Source organism: Acomys minous (genome assembly GCF_964271855.1).
Source record: "Acomys minous genome assembly, chromosome: 16".
Lineage (NCBI taxonomy): Eukaryota > Metazoa > Chordata > Mammalia > Rodentia > Muridae > Acomys > Acomys minous.
The window spans coordinates 51,343,521-51,356,117 of record NC_140498.1 but is presented as its reverse complement, the minus strand read 5'-3'; the positions used below and the strand labels follow the sequence as shown (position 1 = coordinate 51,356,117).

The 12,597-nt window shown below is 51.1% G+C and overlaps 1 long non-coding RNA gene across 3 annotated transcripts; it reads right to left on the bottom strand.

Annotated features, from left to right (window-relative positions):
• Positions 1-1,986: 1,986 nt before the first annotated feature.
• Positions 1,987-10,262, bottom strand: LOC311585810. Of its 3 annotated transcripts, XR_014775358.1 has the most exons (7): positions 7,586-10,262; positions 6,785-7,011; positions 5,968-6,048; positions 5,580-5,666; positions 5,042-5,151; positions 4,023-4,104; positions 1,987-2,405 (listed from the first exon to the last, which is right to left on the bottom strand). It is a non-coding gene; the product is annotated as an uncharacterized lncRNA (long non-coding RNA). The 3 variants fall into 3 exon arrangements; XR_014775357.1 differs by having other exon boundaries at positions 5,580-6,048; XR_014775359.1 differs by lacking the exons at positions 5,580-5,666; positions 5,968-6,048.
• Positions 10,263-12,597: the final 2,335 nt, after the last annotated feature.

Genomic DNA, 12,597 nt, shown 5'->3' with positions numbered 1-12,597 from the left:
CAATTGGTTGGGTCTGCCCTCAGTTGCCTGATGAAAGGGCACGTGTACTTTCCTCTCCTAAAGCCATGGCATCTTCTCTCCCTCTGGGTCACTTGCCTCCAAGTGACAGGCTGGCTTAGTGAAGCAATCCAGATGTTGCAAGGAACACTGTGACAGTGTTGTGGAGACACAGCAACCTGGAGGTCACACCCTCACCCTTGGCCTGCCCTCAAAGCAGCTTGGGGTGTTCTCCCCTTTGCTTGTGGTAAATGCTGAGACCTGCCAAGTGTGGGAATAGAGCAGTGGGGGCGGGGGGTGGCTCAATGGGCAGCTGTGTGTTTGTCCATCATGGAAGCCCTGGGCCCCATCCCCCAGCTCTGAGAACCCAGGTGCAGATACACGCCTGTCACCCCATACTCAGGTCATTCTGGCTTCATAGCAAGTGTGAGACAAGCCTAGTCACAAGAGATCCTGCAGTTGGGAGGGTGGGCAAAGAGGTGAGGAGGATCTGGGGGGTGTAGAGGAAAAGGAAAGAATGATATATATATATATATATATATATATTTTTTTTTTTTAATGAGAAGAGACAAGGCCTCCTAAAGTCTGCATCACATTGCCTGGGGGACAGTCAGGACACTATCCTGGCAATCAAAAGTTCAGTGTCATGTCAGAGACAGTGACTTGTTGTGAGAAAACCAGGATGGTTCCTGTGGCTGCTCTATTTTGAAACAGCATCTCTCTATGTAGCTCAGGCTGACTTCTATTTTGAAACAGCATCTCTCTATGTAGCTCAGGCTGACTTCTGAGTCTACATCTCCCTGCCTCCACGCCCTGAGTGCTGGGATTCCAGGTGTGCACCTCCACACCTAACTTTAGGCGCTTCATGGGTGAGGGGATCTCCAAGGCACAGGCTCACCCAGGCCTCTCAGTGCCCCATGAGCTGAGCCTGAATGACCAGAATCCAAGCTGGGGAAGGAGTGAGCAAGTCACAGTAGGCAGGTGTTGAGTGGGCTGGGAGCAGAATTCAGGGTTATATTTTGGAGGAGCCAGGTTCCAAGAGAGTGGCAGGAGAAGCCATCTTATCCAGCTGCCTGTCTGTCTGTCTGTCTATCTACCTATCTATCTATCCATCCATCCATTTATTACTTGTGTTTATTTGTTGTGTTAGAGAGAGAGTGTGTGGGCACAGAAACCCATTCACACTGCACATGGGAGATCAAAGGTCCACTTACAGGAGTCAGTTTTCTCCTTGCATCATGTGGAACCCAGGAACTGACCTCAGGTCATCAGGCTGGGTGACAACGCCTTTACCTGCAGTGCCCAGGCTGTAGGTGGCCAGATTGGGGTGAGGAAGGCTGCAGATGAGGACGTGGGGTGGGGAAGCCTGCTGGTGGCAGATGTACCAGGGCTGCTGGAACCTCTCACCCACTCTGTCAACAGTAAGCTCCCCTCCTCCAGGGCTGTGGGACGTGACAAGCAGCAACCTTTCCTCTCCACCCAAAGGGAAAGTTGGCATTAAGGAATGTCTCTGGCCCTCAGCAGGGGCTCTAATCTTAGCACACGGGAAGCAAAGGCAAGCAGATAGATCTCTGTGAGTTTGAGACCAGCCTGGTTTACATAGTGAGTTCCAGGCCTCCCAAAGCTGCACAGTGGGATCCTGTGTCAAACAGAAAGAAATAAGGAAAGAGAAGAGCTGGGCAGGGTGGCACATGCCTTTAATCACAGCACTCGGGAGGCAGAGGCAGGTGGATGGCTGGGAGTTCAAGGCCAGCCTGGTCTACAAAGCAAGTTCAGGACAGCCAAGGCTACCCAGAGAAACCCTGTCTCAAAAAACAAAACAAAACAAAAACCAAAACAAACAAACAAACAAAAGAAAGAAAGAAAGAAAGAAAGGAGAGAGAAATGGGTATTCTTTCTGTCATCAAGGTCACTTGCACTTTCCTGGAGGCAGCTGAATAAATTCAGAGCTATTCAAAATCAGTCAGTCAGTCAGTCAACACACACCTACCTAGCCACCACTTTTATTAAATTGAAACTGCATTCTTGACCCAGTGGGTACACTCAGGGACTCTTCATAGAGAAAGGAGACGGGTCAAGGCTGCTTTGCTGGGGGGGGCAGGGGAGACTGGAGAGAACCCATGTGCCGGGGGGCAGGGGGGCAGGGGTACCCTGAGCCGAAGCCACTGGGGAATAGTCTGTGTTGATCAGCATGGGAAAATGCGAGTGTATGTGAAACAAAGCACACAGGTGAGAGCTGGCTTCGGGAGAGATGTGGATGGAAGGGAAAGAGCCGGGCTGCTTTGTCCTGGGGCCATCAAGCAGGGGTTCTGGGAAGCTGCGAGGTTGGAGGGTAGAAAACACCACATTTCTTTTGTTCCCTCTCTGCTCATTGGCTTGTTTCAGGGCCACATATTGCTTCTGAAGCCCTAAAGGAAAATGCAATAAAATATATTTTTAGACATTTACTGAGTTAGGCTTTGTGCACACCACTGAAACAGCTATGTCTGTCAAGGGTGCTCTTTCTCTTTCTCTCTCTCTCTTCCTCCCATACTCTCTCTCTCTCTTTCTTGCTTCCTCCCTCCTTCCCTCTCTCCTTTGTTTGTTTGTTTGCTACAAGGTTTCTTCACACAGTCCTGACTGTCCTGGAACCCACTATGTAGGCCAGGCTGGTCTTGAACTCACACAGCTCCTCCTGCCTCTGCCTCCCAAGTGCTAGGACTAAAGGCACACACCACTACACTTGGCTATTTTTTGTTTGGTTGGTTTGGTTTGGGGCAGTGTTTCACTGTGTAGCCCTGGCTGCCTTACAACTCACTGTGTAGCATGCTGGCCTAGAACTCAGAGAGATCCTCCTGCCTCTGCCTCCCAAGAGCTGGGATTAAAGGTGTGAGCCACCGAGCCACCCTCTGATCTATTTCTGAGAGAAAACTGAGGTCCAGAGAGGTTAAGTGATTTGCCTGAGGGAGCACAGCATGCTGGCCGTCATCGTCTGTGGGTTGTGGCAGTGCAGGGGCCCATCTGTGAGGAAGACTGTCTTGGGTTGGGCGGGACCAGGAGTGGGAAGTGATGTGTGTCACCTACACCTGTCGTATCTGCTGGGTGACTGCTGGAGAAACGCAAAAGGTCACATTTGACTGAGATTGGAATTTCCCAGGGTGCATCAGTGTCCACTGGTGCTGGAAGAGAGGACCCCACAGAGGAGTCCCTCACATTCTGTGCAGACAGGAGCTTTTTCTGTGCCAGAAGGGCTGCAGATCTGGAAGGTAGACTACCTGAGGCTTGCCCAGGGTGGGGGAAGCACCCAGCAAGACCACACGGGGACTTAGCTCTGGGGATAGCTGTGCTTCCCGTTTCTCTCCAGGGTCGCAGCAGATGACACCAAGGGGTCGGGATGAGCCGTGAAGGTTGTATGGTGTGCTCACTTCCAGATGGCCACATGGGGACCTGGCCAGGCCACATGAGGACCTGGCCGCAAACATCTCATGTCTCACTGTGGCGCAAAACCATATGTGCAAATAAGGAACTTGTCACCACAGTCGCCTTTTGTAAACAAACAAACAGGGAATGCCCACTGCCACCTGCCTGTGGCAAATGCTGAGGGAAAGGAGAGTGTGGATTCTGTGGGGGGTGGGGCAAAAGCCATCACGTGGACAAATGAGTTTGGGACACACACGATCAGAAGGCGTCAACCCTGCAAGAAGACAGGAGGAACAGCACTCCAGGCAGAAGAACAGCGCATGCCAAGGCCCGGGGGCAGGAAAGAGCTGACATGTGAGAGGAACAGATTATGTACCTATGCAAGGACAGAGTGGGCTCTGAGAGTGGGGATGCGGGCAGAAGCAGGGCCTTGTGGGTTCAGGCTGGGAGAGACCCTAAGTGTCAGCAGACTCACAGCGAGGCTGCAGTGGGTGGGAACAGCAGCTCTGCGTGCTGCTTTGCCATAGAAGAGATCACTCTGGCTTCCGGGTGGAGGCTTGCCTATGTCTACTGCCGTCACCCGAGACTGCGTGTCATGAAAGAGAAAGGAGTTTAAGTTCACTCACGGTTTGTAAGGCCAGTGCGTACAGAAGAGACGGGCAAAAGGGTGCAGGGACATACGCGCAGCTCTCAAGGTGACTCGCCAGTCTAGAGAGAGAGAGAGTGTGTAGCCGCAAGCACGGGAAAGGCACGGACCCCTCTCACCGGCAAACAGCTCGCACTTTACAACTTCCTTGGCAGTAGGTCCAGTGTGAGTTCTGACAAGATGAGCCATCGAGCAGAGCCAAAGGTGGTGTGTGAATATGGGATGAAGTGGCAGCTGGCTAGTCTGGCTGAGACGGAGGTGGCTTAGGCTGAGGTGGAGACACTGGAGCCGAGGAACCGGGCTGAACAGCATGCGCAGGCCTGGCTATTGGCTTACTTTTGTTTACTCTCTGCCCCCAACTTTAAGCTTTATGAGACCAGACATCTCCCCACCTGTGGTACATAGCATTGCTGCTTCCAAAACCCATCGTTTTAGATAGGTGTCCTAGAGACCTAACTGAGGACGGCCCCTCTCTTCACACAGATGGCCCAGCCAGCTATGTGGCATTTGTGGGCATATGTTTCCTGGAGGCTCCCTACCTGAGCTGTCCTTTTTTTTCAAGCTCTGAGGCCACAGACTGCTTTGGAGAGGTTCAGATTCTAATAGTGGGAGACCTGGGTTGGAAACCTGGCTTGGCCCTTTATAGTGTATTTGCTGGGTTTTGCTGACAGTCCCCAAACTCTCATGGTTTAAAACAGCCGAGTGTGAATGGCTTGGTGCCCCAACTGGACGGTTCCTCAGATGAGTGCACCTGCTGATGCTCATGGCTGGAGTCGTCTGGAGGGTCCACAGTGACCTTTGCCGTTGTGGAATGACAGCTGACATCAGTTGTTGACTAAACTGTCTCGGTTTTTCACAAGGCCTTGCGTCTTTTGATAGGTAAGACTAGCATCCTTTCCCAGCATTCTAAGTCAACAGAGCAGAAGCTTTGAGAACATTCTATCAGCTGAAATGTTAAGAGATCAGCCTGGACGCAGAGGAGCGGGGAAACAGACTCACACGAGGCGGCACTGCTGGGCTCGTCGAACCTGCCACACGGGTGTGAGGTTTGGGGCCCACATCTTGGCCCCGCTGCCTCTTCACTTTCAGTAAACAAGGTCTTGTAACATCTGTTTTGTAGAATTAGTGGCAAGAATAAAAGCAACATTACATGCAAAGTCTACAGTACCCTACGCTCCCTTAGAATGCAGCCATCTGGCCAGGCGGTGGTGGTGCACACCTTTAACCTCAGCATTCAGGAGGCAGAGGCAGGTGATTCTCTGTGAGTTCAAGGCCAGCCTGAAAGCCTGTCTTGAAAGACCAAAACAGAAAAAAGAAAAAAGGGGGGAAAAAAAAAGAAAAAAGAAAAAAGAAAAAAAAGGGAAGGAAGGCAAGCAAGCAAGCAAGCAGCCATGGATGGAAACCACTGTTTCTACCATGGCAGCTCTAGTGGGAAGTTGGTGACTGGGTGGAGGATGAGCTTTCAAGGTTAATAGTAAATCATGTTATTCCGAGGGGTTTATAGCAAACAGCAGCTCCTACTGTTGAGTTCAAATACCTTGATCTGTAAAGAGCCCTGATCTGTTCCTTATGCTAAATCATCCATATCTCTCTGGGAAGAGGGTAGGCCAGGAAGTTCCTCGGGCTTTGAGGGTGAGAAATTAGAAACACTTTCTCTCTCTCTAGCACAGCCTGCAATCCTCTCCACAGTCTGGTAAAACAAAACAAAACAAAAAACCCAGAACCAAAGCCAGATCTGCTCACACCTTGAATCTCAGCACTTAAGAGACAGGGGCAGGCAGATCTCTGAGTTCCAGGCCAGCCAGGGCTACACAATGAGACTCTACCTCAAACAAACAAACAAACAAACAAGCAAACAACAAACAACCCTCAACAGCAGACACAAAGCCCAAGCCACAGTCAAATGCCCCAATCATGACACCTACCCTCTGGCTTTCTCCTGGAGAGCAGAGCAGTAGGCAGGAGCCTCGCTGGGATGAGAGAGTTTGGTTTGTGGGGCACCAGCCCTGGGTGTGGTTAAGAATGGACAGCCATGAAGGTCTTTCCCTCAGAGCTCAGTCCACATCTTGTCTTGGGGGTTGGGGTCTGACAACCCTTTCCCTTGCTTAGCCAGAGCCTGTCCCCAAAGGCTGCTGTGGCCAGGCGAGGGACTTAGCCTGCTTCCTGAGCTGTGGAGACATTCGGTTCTGGGTTGACCAGAGGATCTGTGAGGAATGGGGCAGCTACCGCCTGCCAACTGACAAGACTTTTCTGTACTAAGTGACCCTAGACATGGGAAGCCAGGGAGAGAGGCGAGCTAGAGAGAGAGGAGGGAGGTGTGTTTGTTAACCTACACAGACCTTGCAATTTCAAAATGAAATCCAATCCAGAGCACTCCACAGGCTCAGAGCCGAGGTAGAAATGGGGCCCGCTCCCTTTGCCAGCTCCAGGGAAGGGCCTTCCAGCTCTTTCCAGAGGGGCTCACTCATCTTGGCCTTCCTTAGCCTATAGCTGCTTCCCTCCAGTCTTGGCCTCTGAGTGTCTGTGCTCCATCCCACATTTCCCTCCTTCCCTCCTTCTTCCTCTCCCTCTCTTCCTTGTTTTTAGACAGAATCTCATTAACCCTGCCTGGCCTAGAACTTGGCCCTGAACTCACAGAGATCCACCTGCATCTGTCTCCCAAGTACTTGGTTTAAAAGTGTGAGCCACCACTCCTGGCCCCTCCCTCTTATAAGGTCTATACTCACTGGAGTTAGAACCTACCATAGTCCAGGGTGAGCTTGCTTGATTACATCTGCAGAGATGCTATTTCTGGCGACTGGAGGGATGGCCCAGTGGTTACTCACTGACTGCTCTCCCAGAGGATCCAGATTCGATTCCCAGCATCCACATGGTGACTCCTAAGAAGCTGCAGCTATGGTTCCAGTGGATCTGATGCCCTCTTCTGGCCCCCGAGAGTCCCAGGCATGGAGTACATCCAGGCAAAACACCTATGCACAGTAAATACAATATTTTCAAATGTTTTTTAAAAGATGCTATTTCTAATGAAGCCAGAGGCTGAAGTTTTGATTGGACATGACACTTAAAGAACACAATTGAAACCAGCATGGAAGACAAAGCAGAAACAGATGAGGATGGGAGAAAATCATGGCAAAAAAGGCAAAGCTTTGGCACCATCCAGCAGGAATTTCTATTTTTTTCTTTTCTTTTTTCTTTCTTTTTTTGTTGTTTGTTTTGTTTTCAGGACAGGGTTTCTCTGTTTTACCTTGGCCATCCTAGTCTCACTTTGTAGACCAGGCTGGCCTCGAACTCACAGGGATCCGCCTGCCTCTGCCTCCCAAGTGCTGGGATTAAAGGTGTGTGCCACCATGCCCGGTTCGAATTTTTATTTTTCCAAACACCTTCCACAAGTGTTTACAGGCAGTACAGTGCATGAGTTCTGGCGGGAAAGTCTCAGAGAAAATTCCGATTGGTCCACTGGGCCACGTGACTATCTCAGAGCCAGGTCTGGGTCACATGACTTCCTTCTTTCTGACCTAAGGAAGCTAAAGTCCACAGACATACCTCATGGTCTCCAAATGTCTGGAGCAGTTTCTTCTGAGTGGGAAGAGACAAAGTTCCTGGTGAAGCTAGGCCTCCGGCCGTTATACTTGCTGAGGTAAATGCTTTTCCATCCACATGTTTTATAGTCCTCTCTAGCTCTCGGTGGCAATGCAAATAAGGCCCTCATTCCTAGCTCAGTATCACCAAGCTCAGTGTCACTCAGTTTCCTCAACCTCCTCCTGTTATCACTGACCAAGCTGGGAGGTGGACATGGCAGTTTAGTCCTGAGGGTCTCTTGAGATGTCTCTCCTGCCTCAGGGTGGGAGGTCACATTGTCCATCCATGGTCCCTCATCTTCCTGGAGGGAACATTCCAGAACCTGTGTCCCTTCTCAGTCTGTTCAAGAGTATGGCAAATCCTGCAGCTAGATGAAGACCTTTGCATGACATCAATTGCTAGAAAACTCCCAACTCCTAGGGTGAACGCCTTTCTCTGCAGCTTCTTTCTGATTGGAGCAGCCCAACGAGTCTCCACCAATGAGCAGCAAAACTGAAAGACCTGGAACTTTATAGCTTAGCAACGAGGAATCTGGAAGAACTCAGGAATCCATGTGAGGAAAGGGGAAGAAAAACAACGAGAAGGGAATTAGCTGGCAGGCAAGCAATGAGGCTATGAGTTTTATTATTACCTTAGCGGGTGAGGCAAGGAGCAAACACTTTCAGCATTAATTACTGGGAAAGCCAGAGAGCTACCTTGACTTCAACTCCAATGCTCATGGGTCTCCGGCAACATCAAGTGAATGCTGGGGTAGGATATGAACAAGTAAGAGGGGCAGACAAAATAGGTACAATCATTGAAGAAAACTAGGCATCACGTTTTCTCCCAAGTGTTAGACTATGCCTTTTCTCAGGGGTCATCTTCCATCCTGTGACAGCAGGGTGACCTGTCAGGCAGAAATGAGGGCAGGTGACCCTGGTAGGTACGGAGGATGTCTTTGACCTCAGATAGAGCAATGATGGGGGTATTTGATGACTGTAAAATGACCACCCAAAAGCTGGAATGTAGAAGTTGGCATCAGAGACTTGTGTCGGCCCCTCGGATGGAAAGGCTAGCCGTGGTTGGGGGAGACTAGATTTTTCAATTTATGTGCGTGTGCACATGTAGGTAAGAGGCCAGGCACGAGTGTCACGTCCCAGAAGCTACCCACCTTACTTTGGAGACAGGCTCTCTCACTTGGCTTGCTGGTTAGCCTATGTTGGCTGGCCAGGAAGCTCCACTCATCGGTCTCTGCCTCCCTAGTACTGGGATGCAAGTATGCTACCATGCCAGCTAGGGGCTGGTAAGTAGGTGATGAGACCAACAAATCTTTGACTAGATACTAGAAGGAACGGGTAGGCTGCTAGGAATCAAAGACATGAGGAAGGAAGGCTATAGCTACAAGATGATCCCAGCCCTGTTCGGAGTCTCAAGGGACCCTGGTCCTTTGAGCCTTGGACCTGAAAAGTCTCTAGTTTGTCCTAGAGTGGTGGGAAAATGAGAACTCGCTGTGGTTTGTGACTGAGTCAGGGTGCTATTATTTCTAGACTAGAGAGAACACTTTTAACTATTGGGTAGTAGCAGATGGAATGGCCATAAGCAAGGATGCCATGGAGCAACTGGAGAGGCCATGGAGGTGGCACATGGGCGCCATATGCATGGAGTCCCCAGACTTGAGGGGTCTTATAAACTGATCTCAATTGGCTTCACCCCCAGAGTTTGTCTCTTAGGGAACACCCCTTTAGCCATGTCCCACATGTCTGTGGGATTGAATGTGACCAGAGTGGCTGATAGCTAAAACAGGCTTTTTGTTTGTTTGTTTGTTTAGCACCTGAATTTCCCAGGACCAAAGTGCCTTGCTGTCCAAGAGAAGCAAGCACATCCTCCTCTTGCTCTGGGACGGGATGCAACAGAGCTAGCGTGTAGACAGCTGTGGGCTCGTGCTGATAATCCCAGCACTTGGGAGGCAGAGGAAGGATCTGGAGTTCAAGGCCAGCCTTGGCTACAAAGCAGTGTCAAAGCTGGACTGGGCTACACGAACGCCTTGCAACACAAAACAAAAACAAACCGCCTAAAGTAAAACAAACAAAAATAGAAGAGTCCATTTCAGGGGCTATAGTGGTTAGTACGCACTTGACTAACATGTATGAAGCCTCGGTTCCATCTGCAGCACCACATAAATTAGCGCCACATAAATGTGTGGTGGCACACATCTGTAACGCTAGCCCGGCACTCTGAAATAGAATCCGGGGGATCAGAAGTTCAAGGTCATCCTCAACTACAGACCAAGTCTGAGGCTAACCTAGGGTACATGAGACCATGTCTTTAAAAAAAAAAAAAGTCAACTTTCCTTGTTACAAGGAACAATTTCTCCCCAAGGAAACTGGACTGGGTGCTGCTGCTGAGCTGCTTCGACTCTATGGACACCATCACCAAATCTGTGCCAGTCACTGTGTGATAGCAATCGTGGCGATGGTTTGTGATGGTCACTGTGAGCACTGAGTGATGGCCATGTTGTGATAGCCTCTGTATGATGCCTGATCAGAACACAGGCAATCAGGCACAGCAGGGAGGAACCGCAGCTATTGGGGTGGCCCTGGGCAGGCGCGTCTCCCCGGGGAGGAACCACGGCTACCGGGGTGACCCTGGGCAGGCGCATCTCCCCGGGGAGGAACCACGGCTACCGGGGTGGCCCTGGGCAGGCGCATCTCCCCGGGGAGGAACCACAGCTACCGGGGTGACCCTGGGCAGGCGCGTCTCCCCAGGGAGGAACCACGGCTACCGGGGTGACCCTGGGCTGGCGCGTCTCCCCGGGGAGGAACCACGGCTACCGGGGTGGCCCTGGGCAGGCGCGTCTCCCCGGGGAGGAACCACGGCTACCGGGGTGACCCTGGGCAGGCGCGTCTCCCCAGGGAGGAACCACGGCTACCGGGGTGACCCTGGGCAGGCGCGTCTCCCCATGCCTGTGTCTTTCTTCACAGATGGGATCGAGGAAAGATGTTGGGTGAGCTGGTACAGCATGGAGAGCAGCGCTAATGGGATTGAAGTTGGCCGTTCTGCTTGCTCCAAAGGAACCAGGCTTGTTTGTTTACGTGGGTGAGAGGGGGCAACCTGGCCTCACACGGAAGCACGAGGGGTTTGAAGTCCATCATGACCACCTTCGCTCCTGAATCCAGCTCCACCAGGTAGAGATGAGGTCCTTGTGGACATTGTTGTGTGTGTGTGTGTGTGTGTGTGTGTGTGTGTGTGTGTGTGTGTGTGTGTGTGTATACAGATGCCATGTGGTATAAATGGAGAGAAAAGGACAACCCTGGGTGTCAGTCTTTGCCTTTCACCTTGTTTGAGACAGGTGCTCTTTTCTTTTCTTCCCAGCTACACCAGGCTAGCCAGCCCTCCGCCTCCCATTTCCTCTAGAGGAAGGCTGGGATAACAGATACGCGTGCTACTGTATCCAGCTTTATGGAAGCCCCGGGATTCAAACTCAGGCCCTCATGCTTGTAGGGAAAAGTGCGGGAGGGGAGTAGGGGGGAAGAGGGAGGAAGGGAGGAATGGGAGGATACATGGGATGGGCTAACAACTGAGATGTAATATGAATAAATTAATTATTAAAAAAAAAGAAAAGAAAAGTGCTTTACCCACTCAGCCAACCCCCCCAGCAGCTGTGAGCTGGCCCCTTTATAGTCACTTTACCGAAAAGGCTCAGAGAGGTGAAAGCTCTGCCATAAAGTGGTGGGGTCAGAGCTGACGAGAATATCCACGTAGGGGAGGCTCCAGAGGGAACAATATTATGTCCTGACACGATGCTGGCAGCCTGGCATGACCCTAGTGTGGTAGGAAGGAGGCTTCTGAATGCTAGGGTTTACTCGTTGCCATGGAGATGGGGCAGGATACTTGAAGATGTAGCCTCAGCCTGCTCCAGGCTCATCCTGGCCATGCCGTAGTGTGGAGTGGGGGCTGTGATGGCTGGTCTTCTTTGTCAACTTGACTACACCTGGGATGAACTAAAACTCAAAAGGCTGAGTTGAGCACACCTGTGAGGGATTTTCTTCCTTAATTAAATCCTTTGGTGTGGGAAGACCCACTTCTAATCTGGATCTTTCGTGAGGTGGGGAAGACCCACCTTTAATCAGGGCCTCGCCTTCTGCTGGCAGCCTATATAAGGGCATGGTAGACGGACGCCTTTGCTCTCTGCCTACTTGCTCTCACGGGCAAGCCCATTCCTTCACTGGCATAGAGCACGCATCTCCAGGATTCCAGCGTCTACTGAAGTCCAGCTGAGACATCCAGCCTCTGACTGAACAACTATTGGACCTTCTCGGCAGGCAGCCATGGTTGGACTAGCTGGACCACAGCCTGTAAGCCATTTCTTATATATGGAATATATACATCCATTCGCTAAGTTCCGCCCCTCTAAACCCTGACTAGCACAAAAACCAATCTGATGCCCTTGATAGGTCAGGAAAGAACAGTTTCATTTTCATGTGTGTGGCTGTGTGCAGATGTGAGCAGCTGTGGAGAACAGCGGTGTCTTCCTTAATCACCAGCTTAGTTTTGAGGCAGGGCATCCAGGTGAGCCTGAGCTTACTGATTCAGCTGGACTGGATGGCCTGGGAGCCCCAGAGACCCCCTGCCTCCTCAGCCTGTGCATTGATGTCCCGGGCACATGCTACAGTGCCTGGCGCTTTACCAACTGGGCCGTCTCACTGTTGTAAAAGCTTCGAGCAAGCACATGGGAGTGGGGTAATAGGATGGATTATTTGATGGTCTTGTTCCATCCTGACTATCTTGAAGCAGATTACAAACACCAGTATAAACAAACACCAATAGAAAGAGAAATGCTTTGCCAGCATCACCCTTTACAATGAACAGTGATGCGTTAATGATACTGAATGCATTCCTGGGGCCTCGTGGGTGCTTTCCTCACAGTTTGATGGAATCGGGATCGAAGGAGGCTTAAACGTTATAGCAGGGCGCGCTGTTTCTTCCCCCACAACTCC